The sequence below is a fragment of the Hydra vulgaris genome, chromosome 11, assembly GCF_038396675.1.
Source record: "Hydra vulgaris chromosome 11, alternate assembly HydraT2T_AEP".
NCBI lineage: Eukaryota > Metazoa > Cnidaria > Hydrozoa > Anthoathecata > Hydridae > Hydra > Hydra vulgaris.
Window position 1 is genome coordinate 48,625,001 of NC_088930.1, and position 13,768 is coordinate 48,638,768.

General features: G+C 31.1%; 1 long non-coding RNA gene across 1 annotated transcript in view; it reads left to right on the forward strand.

Annotated features, from left to right (window-relative positions):
• The window catches only part of LOC136087289 (uncharacterized), a 2,663-nt gene extending 1,449 nt beyond the window's left edge, over positions 1-1,214 (forward strand). Inside the window, exon 4 of the long non-coding RNA XR_010641692.1 lies at positions 52-1,214. This is a non-coding gene — a long non-coding RNA (uncharacterized LOC136087289). The remainder of the gene's footprint in view (positions 1-51) is intronic.
• The last annotated feature ends 12,554 nt before the right edge of the window (positions 1,215-13,768 follow it).

Consider the following 13,768-nt stretch of genomic DNA (forward strand, 5'->3'; position numbering starts at 1 on the left):
AACACAATATAAGTATACAAAATATTTTATGTATTTTTTCCTATTTCAAAGGAAAGAGTGTTGCTGTAAACATCGATATTCAGCAAAGTTCAACCAATAGTCTTTGAATTCGTAAATAAGTTTAATTGAGAAATCTGAAATTGACATTGGAAGACATGTGACAACTTCGGAAATACAACAACTATATACAGAAATAAATAACCTTCGATTAGAAAGAGATTTATTTATGTCAAGGTGGATGTCAATAAATGATAGCAACTGCGGTTTAGGAATAAATAAAATTTGAGCCCATCCTGATAAGTGCAGTATGCTTACTGAAGTTAGTCTTCCAGTATTAGAATAGCTGTTGTGTTTCCTATGCAAAGGAGCTCAAGAAAATATGTTTGAAAAATTGGATTCGACATATCAAATTGTTTTCTGCTTAGTAAAGTTAAGACACAACATTAACTTTGACATGTTATCATTTATGTTTGGCTTTAAAAAAACTACTGCATTAGATAACTTTTGGAAATGGATTAACATTATGTATGTAAAATTAAAATTTTTTTCAATTATTGATTGTTTTGAGATTTTTGTGGAATCACTATCATCTCTCATGGCAAGAGCACAATTTTACAGCCAATATAAAAAAAATTATACGATTAAATGTCTTATCTCATGCACACCTCTTGGAGAAATTAACTTTGTTTCCAAATGTTATGGTGGGAGAGCTTCAGATAATTAAATAACTCGAGAATCAGAGTTTACATCTAGCAAGTTCCATATGCCAGGTGATCAAATCTTATCAGATAAAGGCTTTACTTTACAAGACGATTTTGCAGCTGGAAGTTGCTCTGTGTTAACTAATCCAGCCTTTACAAAGGGTAAAGCACAACTCTCTGAGGTAGAAACATCTCGCAAAACATCATCTGTAAGAATTCACATAGTGTTATTGGGCTGTTAAAAAATTGTTACACCATTCTTCAAGGTGTGTTGAAAATATGGTCTGGATGATCTATCTGTGTTGTAATTTGGGCCTGGACTAGCTAAAAGACCCATAAAAAAGAGGAAGCAAAAAAAAAATAAAAAATAGGCGCAAAAGAATGTCTCTTGGCATTACATGGTGCGTATTTTTATCCCGCATATAAATTAGTCCGGACGATCTAAGCGGAAATACGATTTTACTTGCATTTCTTAAAGTTTTTCCAATTTTAATTTTTTAAATATTTTTTTACGGAATTAGGTTTGTTGTTCGTAATTAAAAATGGAGTCTAACGCACGGTGTAGCGCCTGCCTTAGATTTTAACGTCTCTGTAAATAAGTCGTTTCGCTAATTAAAACGGATCCTATAAAGTCCATTCTTGTATGTCATTTAAGGCAAATCTAGATTCAATTAGGTTAGTCGGGAAACAAGCAAAAAACTTTTTGTCGGTAAAAAAATTTGCGACATTTATGTTATGAATTAACACATGCCATGTGTCAAATTTGTTTTATTTAATTATCGTTTAAAAGCTTTACAGTATTTTTTACGAAATAAAAATATCAAGGCAAAAAAATATCGACCGAAATAAAGTATAAAAATAAATTTATTATTAAATGTTAAACTGCAAATTAGATTAGTCTAATTTGCAGTTTTACATTTTTAGTCTAATTTGCAGTCTTTAAAAGAAAGAAAGAACACGAAATGACAATTTTATAAAAGGAAACCGCTTAACCTACAGCACAAATACCGTCGTATTAATAACATTGGAAAAATGGTACCCAGATCCGTAGTCAACTTCTTTCTATCGATCAGATAATCAAACTCTTTAACAGCATATTCCCCGCAATCTCAATAATAATTAATCGAGATAATTAAACCTAATCTGTAATAGTTTTTTCGAATTGAATTGAATCATATGCCTTTGTGTCTTTAAAAATATGTAGCTATGAAAATAGCCGTTATTTAAAAATTTGATAATCTTTACTTCAACAAAATGATGCTTTTTTCATATCATTTCTCAGCATTCGCACTGCTCCATTATTGTGTTCTAAAAAAATATTTAAAAAATGTAATAGTAAAAAAGTTTTTTTGCTTGCTAAAATTATAAAAAATATATATTACTTTTTATTTGCAGACTTTTTCTTGTAATTACAGCTATTGCAATACCATACATTCGATCTTGGCACCGATTTTAAAGGCATACATTTAAGATTAAACCAGTTATCCATGAATCACAGCCTACCATTGTATCGCCATTTTCTGACCTTTTAGATTTACAAATACAAAACACATTAACATCTTCATTGATAGTTTCATTTAATATTAAGACGGGCAACTTCATTCCTGATTAAACTTCTCGTTACTAATTCCCTCAAAATAAACATATTCCAAAAAATATCACATTTATTAAACACAGATTCAATAAAACTGCTGTCAGGTTCAATACATAAAACTATAAACTCACTGGGTGTCTATACCAAAAATCACAATAACTAACTCCAGTAATTCTCATTTCAAGATACTGCATACCATAGTTTTTCATAGCCTATACAAAGTCTTAATTTTTCAACTTTCAAATTTTGATGGACAACAATCTTAGAAAATGGCACTGAATTATGAGATTTTGTAGTCTGAATAAATTAGTGCATATAAAGCCAATACATTTTTCTCATTTTCTTGTCCCCAAACTATTAAAGGACTTTTTATTATTATATTCTTTTCAGAACAAATATTTAAATTAATGATTTAGGTGGTGTTTCAACTCTAGCATGATTAACTTGATACAAAATAGAACCAGTTATTCGGCCTACTCGTACCTGATACCAAGAATCACACGATGATTGATTTCAAGTTGCTTCCTCAACATAGACGATGTCATCAGAATTGATTTTTAAAACGTTTCTTTTCCTATCATAATAGGAACTTAACTGCTCTTTATATAAATTCATCATTGTAATCTTTGAACAAATAAAGAGAAGCTGTTTTGGGCTGTACACTTTAAAAATCTGACAAAAACTCATTTTTTTCAATATTGGTTGGAGAAACAGGCATTTTCCTCATTCTTTTTCTCTTAAGTTTTTCCTTAGCTGCATCAGAATATAAATTTATGGATGAAACTGGGGAGCCAACGATACTTTTTATAAATGTTTGATTCCATTGACATGGTAAATCAGTTGGTGTGGACGATGTCACTCCAATGCAAACAGCACCTTCAATTTTGTATAACATTACAGCTACATGCGAGCATGTTTCACCAAGGCTGTTAAAAGCAATAAACTATGTATATAAAAGAAAAACATGTTTGAACAATGTCATTGCATTTGAATAATTAAAAAAAAAAGTTCACAAAACAAGAGTTTTTAAGTGTTAAATTATCATACTCAAATGCTCAACAGACACTTACCCAGCCACACAATTACAATGAGCAGTCACTACATTACCAAGTAAATCAAGAGCTATCCAAGGCTTATGATTAGGAGATGTGGTTCTATATGAAGGTTGAACATCACATTTTAAGATCATGATATCTTGACATATTTTCATAGCTTCTGGAGAAAAGATGCCTAAACGATGTTGAAACTTAAAAACAAGTTTTAGCAAACATAAATATTCACAAGGCAAAAATAAATATTCACAAAGCAAACATATATATTTACAACATCAGCCAATCAAACTAATAAATATTGGAATTGAATTGGCTTTTAAGCGACTATTTAGAAAAATTCCTTACATGAAATCTTAATCCAGAATGATAAAGATTATAATAACTTAAAGAATGGCATTGACTCGGATCTTCAGTCCAAGAATCGGCTGGATAATTATATGGACACTTGTCCAATCCTAAAACAAAAAATTAAAATGCTATGTTCTATCTTCCTTTATTTTTAACATGGTTTAAAATGGTTTAAAAAAGTAAATTACCAGAAAAGCTAATCACCTAAAAGACCTTTTCTTGCGCAATTAAGTCACATGATTCCGACTAGATGGATAGCATGCTAAAAGATTCTGTTTAACAAAAGATTATAAACAATACCCGCTCTTCATTCAAGTGTCATGGACAAATAACTATTGCAAATAATTATGTATTAATGAGATTCCTGTAATTAGTCATTTAGTCATTCCTGTTCCAGAATGATTTATAATTGTAAATACTAAAATAATATTGAGCACACAATTCTAAGTACATTGCTGGTATGGTATGTAGCTACCAAATGTTAAAACTTAACTATAATGTTGTATTTTACAAGTTATTGCTTAATACTAGAAGAATTGAGATTCTCAAAACTACATATTGAGTTATTTAATACCACAATTTATTGCTTACATACCATAAGTTATTGAGATAATTATACAAGTTGCTCAGAGCTTACATGAAATAATTTTACAAGAGTTGTCTGTTACCTTAACACAGTGTTTTTTAATAGTCATAAAAATGCCATGCATATGTATGTTTAAACACTTTTCTACTTACCTACAAAGTCATGCAGAATCTTTTCTTTTTTTTTAGTTTGTTTTGGTTTTTGAAGAACTTAAGAAGAAATACATTATATCACCATCAAAAATTTGATTGAAAGATTTTCCATAGCCTTTTTAAGTGAAAATATATTTTGGTAAAATTGGTGCGATACAATATGCAAAATTATTACTCAAAAGTGACTCAAATGTTGCAAGAAATGTCTGCCTAATATTTGAAGAAATGTATGTACAGAAATATACAGAATACTATGGTGAAATAGGTGTGAACTTTTTAAAAATGGTATACGATAGAAAATTTTAAAGAACATTCTGTACATAATAAAAAATGTCTCAATTATAAAAATTTATAGTAATTGATTAAGAAATGCAGCCATTGAAACTTTGGCTATTTTTTTAACAGAGCTTTTGGTGTTCAAGCTTAGTGTGCAATAATCATGCAAGTAATTTTTAAAGATTTAATATATTGCTATCAGAAGATAAAAATAGCTTTAAAAAAGTTTATTTTATGGAGTTGTGGATTTAATTTAAAATGTGATGAACTATCCAGACTTTTGCTATTTGAGTATACCAAGTTCAAAGATGTTGTTACAGTTAAACAAGAAGTTATTTTAACAGAAGATTTATATAAAACCTCAAAACTTACAAATAAAGTGTTAAATCCAAGAAAATTTAAACAAATTTTTTTTTTTTTTATAAACATCTTCGCTTCCAACAAGGCTGCAGGCAGCCAATAATTAAAGTTGGAAGTTACTGAAAGAGAAAAGATGAAGATTGTAGAGCAAGATAACGGTTGACAAACGACTTAAAGGATTGCAAATTATATGAATTAGTAAAGCAAGATAAAGGAAGCGAATTCCAAAGAGCTGATGTTCGAGAAAAAAAACTAGACGAATAAGCGTTTTTGGAGCACTTAGGAACAGTCGCAGAAAAAGGATGACACTTAATTGAATGACGAGTAACACGAGAATGAATTTTAGTAGATGGCACAAGAGACGCTAGCTCTTTAGAGCAGTGCCCATTATAGTATTTGTAGAAAAGAGAAAGAGAAGCAACATCACAACGATGTGATAATGGTTGGAGGTTGGCTGCAAGAGCAGGTCCAACTATGTTTACAATGCGTTTTTGCACCTAGTCTAAAAGAGAAAGGGCATCATCAGAAGAACTGCCCCAGATGTGGCAACAGTATTCCATACAAGGTTGGATTTGAGATTTACAGAGATAGAGAATAGAATCCGCAGTAAGAAAGTGACGAGCTCGATAAAGAGATGCAACCTTAGCAGATGCTAATTTTGCAACTGATTTGATACATGGTTTCCAAGAAAGATTGGAAGTAAGAGTTAATCCTAGAAGATAAAGAGTAGATGACTCATCGAGTACATCACCGTTCATAAATATGGAAAGATCTAAATTATTGCGATTAAAAAGGAAGATCTAAATTATTGCATGTCAAACTTTATCAAAAGCTTTTGAAATGTCAAGAGCGATAGCCTTAACCTCTCCACCTTTATCTAATGCACGATAAAACCTATCAGTTATTACTGTTAGCAAATCAGCTGCAGAACGAGAAAATCAAAAGCCATATTGATGGTGAGAAAGTAAGTTATTAGATTCAAGATGAGAAATTAAGTGTTTGTTAATTAAAGACTCAAAAGTCTTGCTTATGATAGGTAGAAGACTAATGGGACGGTAGTTAGACGAATCAGATCGCTCTCCAGAATTTTTGTAGATAGGGAAAACAGATGCCGCTTTCCATCAGGCTGGAAAACAAGACTCTGATAAGCACTTGCTGAATAGTTTTGAGAGTATAGACGACAGCACCGGAGAACTTTTCTGCAAGACAATAACAGGTACGTTGTCCGGGCCACAAGCTGTAAAGAGTCTAGGCAGGAAATCACTTTAGATACAGAAGCTGGAGTGATACGATTGTCAAGCAATGGATCAACCTGTTTGTTGACAAAATCGGGTAGAACGCAACTAGTGGAATCAAGAGATGATATTAATGAAAAGTTTTTAGGAAACAATTCAGCTTTGTCTTTAGGTGAGATGACAAAGTCTGAACCATACAAGAGAGGAGGAATTAAAGATTTGCCCTTAGTATTGATATTATTAAAGATTCTCCAGAAGTCACGAGAGCCTAATTTTTGAGATGAGATACGAGATTTCATGACCTGAGAATAGCGGGTTTCAGCGTTGGACAAAACTTTTTTACAATTGTTTCTAGCAGTAATAAACAGACATCTGTTTTCTGGAGAATTTTTTTGCTGATAAATATGGAAGTAACGGTTTCGATTGGCAATCGCAGCAGCACAGTGTGAGGAAAACCATGGAGGAGAGTGAGGCTTGACCTGGAAGTTATGTAAGAAGCACATTTGTCGACAGGAAGACTAAAGATTTCTACCCAAGGGCTTTTACGAAGAAAATCACGGAAAGAGTCCCAGTCAGCTTTACTGTAGTTGTAAGAGGTTCGATAATAGGGGGATTCAGGTGATGAGGAAGAATGAAATATTAGTTTTAAAGAGATCAAACTGTGATCAGAAGCACCTAAGGGTGATTGTGGAGAAACTGAGCATTGACTAGGATCAGAAACAAGACATAAGTCAAGTAGAGAAGGTAAATGATTCAGGCTGTCAGGAAAGCGAGTTGGAAAGTTGACTATTTGAGTTAGGAATTGAGAAAGGCATAAGTTGTGGGCTTTAATGCCTGCCGATTCACTGAATCTAGAGCCAAGCCGTTCAGAGTGGTGAGCATTAAAGTCACCGACAACAACTATATTAGCTGATGGATAAAGAGAGAGGGTTTGGTCAATATGATCAGAAATAACATCAAAAAGAGTGCCGTCTTGAGATGAAGGAGAGCAATATAGAACAAAGAGAAAGACAATAGAGTGAAGTGGTGCTAAACGAAAGCACATGAAAGAAGAGTCTGTGGATTCAAACCTAGTTTCACGACAAATGAGTGATTTCTTACGAATGTAAATGCTCAGGCCAAGCTTGTGACTATTGGAGTCTTTACGAATTAAAGGAAAATAACCATCAATACTAAGATCACAAGATGAGACAGCTGAATTCAAATTAGTCTCATAAAGAGCAAGTAGGTCTGGTGAACTTTGCAAGAAATAAGACTCAACAGAAGAAAAGTTACTTCGAAGACCACGCATATTAGTGAATGATAGGTTTAGAGAACTTGGTGATGATGATGGTTTTTTGTGTTTTATAGTTTTTGGTACTTTATTTATTCTTAAATTAGATTGAAGAACTTGACTCAAAGCATAGATAGTACTCAGAACACTGTTTAATAGCCCAAGCAATTGTCTCATTACTACTAATAAACCCTAAGCCGTAACAAAGGGCTCCAAATGTGGCCTCCGCAATGCACACCAAAAGTACAAACAGGGACACTATTCATGCGCGACATGGCACTGTTAATACTTTGATATTTTTCAGCTGTTGATGGAATCAGCCTCTCTGAGAGCTACCACTGAGTTCGGGAAATCTGACTACCAGCCGGCCTCAGAACCATAAAACTGAGTTTTAGAGCTGTACCCTCATTAGGAGATAATAGAATGAGTTGCCTAGTCATAAAAACAGAGACACAAGCAAAACCCATGCATTGAGTCAAGAAGATTCAGCATTTAATATCCTCTACTGGAAACAATGTATTAAAAATACATCTGCACCGGCCTAACAGATGAAGAAGGGGTGCGAGGCTGGTCAACAGATAGAATCTGTTCACCTCTTAAGTCTTTGCCTAGGAGGCCTTCTACAAGACAGTAGCGGATGCATTTAACATTTGCCCAAGATGAGCATTTTTATCGAGATACCATCTCTAGTCTTTACTCAACCAAGAGCCCCAAGGCAGGGAGCGTTTTAAGTCGGAGTTGGCATTTCCTAGCCTTTGCCTCAAAAGGCGTATCCTACAAGGCAGCAGGACATGAAGCAGATTGTACTGGGTTATATGTTACCATTAGCAGGATAACCTGATTTGACTTAAAATGCTTAAAACCTAAACTTTAATTAGCTATGGCATTCTGGATAAAAACCTAATTCAAATCTTTCTGCTCAGTTGCAGTAGTTAAATAGTTCTTTTAAATTAAAGATCTTCTAAGTTACAGTTCTAGTTGTTTTCAGTAAGTTCGAACAGCATCAGTAGATGAGTTGCATTAACTTTTGGTTATTTAAAATTTTGTGCTCTGAATGAGTTACTAAAATTAAAAGCTTATTTAAAGAATGGTGATATCAAATAAATTAACAATTAAAAATATTTTTTCAACAAATTTTTTACTCCAGTCATTCTGTTTGAAGATGTCTCTGTCAGAAGTAGTAGAGAAGGCATGTTCCATATCTATATCGCAGGTAATATAGCAAAAAGTTTAATAATAGTTTAGTAAATATTAACAGATAAACAATATATTGACAATTTATGTTTTTGAATCATTTTCAATTTATATTTTACTTTTAATGTTAATATCAATGTTGATTTTTCATTCTGAACAACTGCTCAGTTTGTTTTAAATTTATTTTGCTTTATAAAAACTTACTTTTTTCTGAGCATCTGATACTGAGAGTAAATCTCTAAATAAACCATTAATATATTACAGTAATATATTTTATATATACCTAATATATTATTTAATATTAAAATAAGTAATTACTGATAAAAATTGCGTAGATATTAAAGTTAGTTTATAGTGTTTTCATTTTTTAGAGTTAGTATAAATATAAAGTTAACCAAAGATGTTTTGATTTATGTGGAATAAGAAAATATATAAACAATAAGTCAATTTTAATTAAATAAAAATTTCTATCTATTGAAAAAAAAAAAAGTAATTTCCGTTAGAAAATAATTTATTTCTTGCTGAACAAAAAGTAGTTGCAAGAATAAAAATGTTTCTTTATGGTTTGTTTGTTTTGATTTTAAGCGTTTTTATTTTTTTATTGGCCTTCTATTTTTTCGGCAAAAATGCGGAATTGTAGACCGTATCCTTTAAGTATCCTTTAAGTATCCTTTAAGTATCCTTGAAGTATCCTTGAAGTATCCTTTAAGTATCCTTGAAGTATCCTTTAAGTATCCTTTAAGTATCCTTTAAGTATCCTTTAAGTATCCTTTAAGTAGGTCATGAATATATAAAATAATATTAAAATAATATGTTTTATACCAAAAGATTAATGAAAAAATGTAACTAATAAAAACTAAAAAATTGTTAATAATTATGAAAAACTCTTCATCTTTTAATTATTTTTGAAAACGGAGCAATATAAGCAACTATTAGCGACTTAATAAATCAAAATAAACGTAATAAATTAAAAATTAAAATATTAAATAAGTAATGGGAAAGCGCAGGGCTAAATAAATCTGTCAAAAAAAAACTTCTATAAAAAATTTAAAAGTGACACTTTTTAAATTAAACGAAAAAAGCCATTTTGAAATTTTACTGCTTTTTGTCGTTTTGTCTTTTTTTCTCCTATTTTTAAAGGGCCTTAAGGGACCTACGGAAGCTCAGAGCCCTGGGACTAAAGTTCCTTAAGTCCCCGCGTGAAGCCAATACTGATTACATCCGCAAGTAAAGTCATTTCTTTCTTTCCTAAATACTTTTTTAGGCTCTCGCTGTTAATAGTTGAAAGAATCTTTTTTAGCCAAAAAATAAATTTGTTGCTAAATAAAATTGTTGCTACTGCCAAAATGCTTCGATCTTTTTTTGTTGAAAGGTGAATGCATCCTTTTTTGTTATGCCTAAATACATTCGTCACAGCAACTTCCAAATCATAGTAAGAATTAGTATCATCATAATTATAAGCTACTAATTCTTTTGTCATCTCAATAGCTTTGCACAAATCATAAAAATTGGTAAACACCTTTTTTTGATATCTCTGTGTTGGGTTGAAGTTTTTTTCAGATTTGATTGATTAAGCTTGTTTTGAAAAAAATTGTCATTGACAATAAAACTCTTTTAATAAACTGTTTTCAGATTTCAGAAACTTTTTTGAGAATTTGAGAATTTGAGAATTAAACCTTTTTGCTAACATTTTTAAAATTTGAAAACCAGTCATTTCTAAAGAACTGGTATCATCTACTCCAGCTAAACTTTTTCAACTTGACGGTTTTATTGCATGCTAGAAGATTTTAACTAACTCTAGTCAGATAATGGTACATAGTTACTATCACTGCAATTTTTTTGATAGAGTATGATAACGTGGCTAAATTTTATTGTCAATATTGCATTTGTTCTTCACCGCTGTCTTCCTGAACTTGTTTATTCCTTAAACAAAATCATGCAAAATACCGCTTGTAAAAGAAATATTTTCACTTTGTTTGATCAAATCTAAAACGAACGAACATTATATTTATTTCTCTGGAATTGCCAAACCTTTATTAGATATATGTTATTTTTTAAAATATTTTAAGATATTTAATGTATACATTTAAATGTTCCCACATTTAAATGTATACTTTAAAAACTTATTAGTATGCAAAGTACGATCAAATTATGAGAGTTTAACTGACTTTCACATGAAATTACTTTGTTGATATATTACACAAACATTTTTTTCTGGAAGAGGGATGTTTATTTCATCAACATTTTTACTATTAAGAAAAATTACTGTGATAAGTACTTCTTCTTGTCCGAAAGCTAACTTTTTCTTTAATTGGTTTTTAAGGGAAAAACACACACGTGTGTTTTAACTTTGGTAGTATCTTTTGGGTTAAATCTGTATCTTTCAGATGATGGAACTTCCTCGTAATCTATACTTTATTGATCTTGTATTTAGAACTTCGATTACACTCACTCTGCATTTCAGAGATTCATCGAAAACCTTTAGCGTAACATTAATTTCACCGGGATCAAATTCTCAATCTAGAGTAAACAATATTACCTATGTTTGTCTGTGTTGTGTTTGTGTTTCTGTGCATAGGTCTTAGTTTTCAGCAACATTGAGTAAAACAGTTTTTTTTAAGTTGAGTAAAACAGCATTTTACCAACTGAAAATACTTTATTGTATTGCTTCGACATCGAAAAAGCAACAGGTGCTGATAATGCTCTTAAAATTTAATTTTTCCTTATTTAATTTGATGATTAGAATGAAAGCATGTTTTTGGAGGACTCTATGTAACACCAAACTTGCACTGATAAAGATCACATAATTATTCTTCATTGTCAAAGCTTCTTTTAACCCGATGAACGAAATGTTAGTTCTCTTCCCAAACATTATTATCGTCAAACAGCATGACCAAAAAACAAGTTTTTTGTAAAGGTAATGCATTCCAATAATAATATGATTATTTACAAATAGAGTTTTTAGAAGGAGATTAATTAAAAAGTTCTTTTTTTTTTGTATGTTTAAGGAGTCTCAAGTTTAGCAGTGTTTAGAATAAAAATTTTGTGGTTGTAACCACGGGTGGCAAGCTGGAGCCGGTACCAGAGTTGTGGGAGCAGGAGGTTTTTGAAAGAAGTTAGAGTCTTAGAAATCGAGGCTGGAAGAGTAGAATAGAGCCAGGGCCGGAGCCATTAAGAAATTACTGGCTCCTTGGCTCCGTTCAGCTTTAAATATTTTCTTATAATGATTTTATTAAAATATTCAGGGTATAAGTCTTACATTACATATAATAAATCTTTTTATTGTACTTTTATATATAAATAGTTTTTAATATAAAATAGAAAATAAAATATAAAAGGTTTATATTTAGATTTTTTATTACTTAACCAAAATTCGCTTTTGGAATAACATTTTATAGAGTGTCTTAAAAAATTCTTTGAGTAAACAATTTTAAAAATATTTTTCCTTAATAAAGTGCAACATTTTTGTAACTTTAGACTTTTTTGGTAAACTCAAGATCAATAATAATAAAAGAACATGTTTTTGAATAAATTTTATTTATTTTAATGTAAAATATCACAAAGTTTTGGTGTAAAGTATTGTTTTTTATTGTCAAAAAAATATTCGATCAAACACATATTTTGTTTCATAATAAATTATTAAATAACAAAACAATTATTTTAATACTTTCTTGGACTTTTTCTTTTTTTTTATTGCTTGGATTACAGCTTCTAGACGTCTAGGCATTGATTTGTCTAAAAATTTTGTTTCTTTTGGTTGAATATTTTCCCAGGCTTCTTCAATTGCCACTTTGAGGTTCTGTTTTTTGGAAAATGACTGATCTACGATTTTTTGGTCCAAAATTTCCAACGAATGTTCGGTGGGATTAAGGTCTGGTGATTGTGTGTGGAATTCCAAGACCTTAACACTATTTTCAGAAAATCATTCCTTAGTTTTAGTAGCAGTATGCTTAGAATCATTATCTGGCTGGAATTTAAGATCAGATCCTAGCCAATGTTTTCAAGTAGATGAGTTCAAACTTTGCTTTAATATGTTTCTGCACTACACCTGATCCATTTTAGTATCAATAAATTGAAGTTTTCTGACACCCTTCCAAATCATTGAACCCTATTCACCATGTTACCGCTACCATGCTTGACAGTTTCTCTCACGCAGCCTAATTTGTAGACTTCTCCAGATTTTCTCCAAACTTTTTCGGTTCCATCAGATAATTTTTACTTAGATTTCGATTCGTCGCTCCATAGGATCTTTTACCAAAAACTTAACGGTATGTTATTGAACTTCTTAGCAACTCTAATCTTTTTTTCATGTGTTTCTTACTTAAATAGGTTTATTACTCACAAGTTGTCCTAGAAATCTCTGATCAGACAGTCAGAAATCTAATAGATTTCTGATTATCTGTTGGAATAATTTGATTCCATAATCTTCTTCAGCTTGCTCAGGCAGTTTTTAATCAGAAATAAAGCAATTTTTCTTGAGTTGTATAATTAATTTTCTATCAAAACTCTTAGAAGCCTTCTTTTTGCGACCCTGCCCGTCTATTGTGGCTGTTGTTCCAATCAAATTATACTCCTTCATCATGTCGGATACTGTTTTATGAGGAATTCCAGTCTCTTGCTGCACCTAACGATAAGTTGACAATAACCCTAATTGATCAACAGCTAAACTTCTTTGAGCAAGAGTCCAGTGACGTATACCTCTAGCCATTTTACTAAAAAAAACATAATTTGATTTTTTGTTATGCAATTTCATTAGTTGTATAAAAATTTGCTAAAATATTTCAATAAATTTTACATAAAATTAATTAAACTTACCTAAACATCGTTTGGTCGGATAATCTTTATACAAGGCTATTCAATACTTTTTAATTTAATTAAGTTTCTTTTAGGAAATATAATAAACCCACTGATGTACGTAAGGAATATTCTGTAAGGAATAGGATGATGTACGCTAAACAACATCCTATTCCCTACAGAATTAAAAGGGCAGATAACGT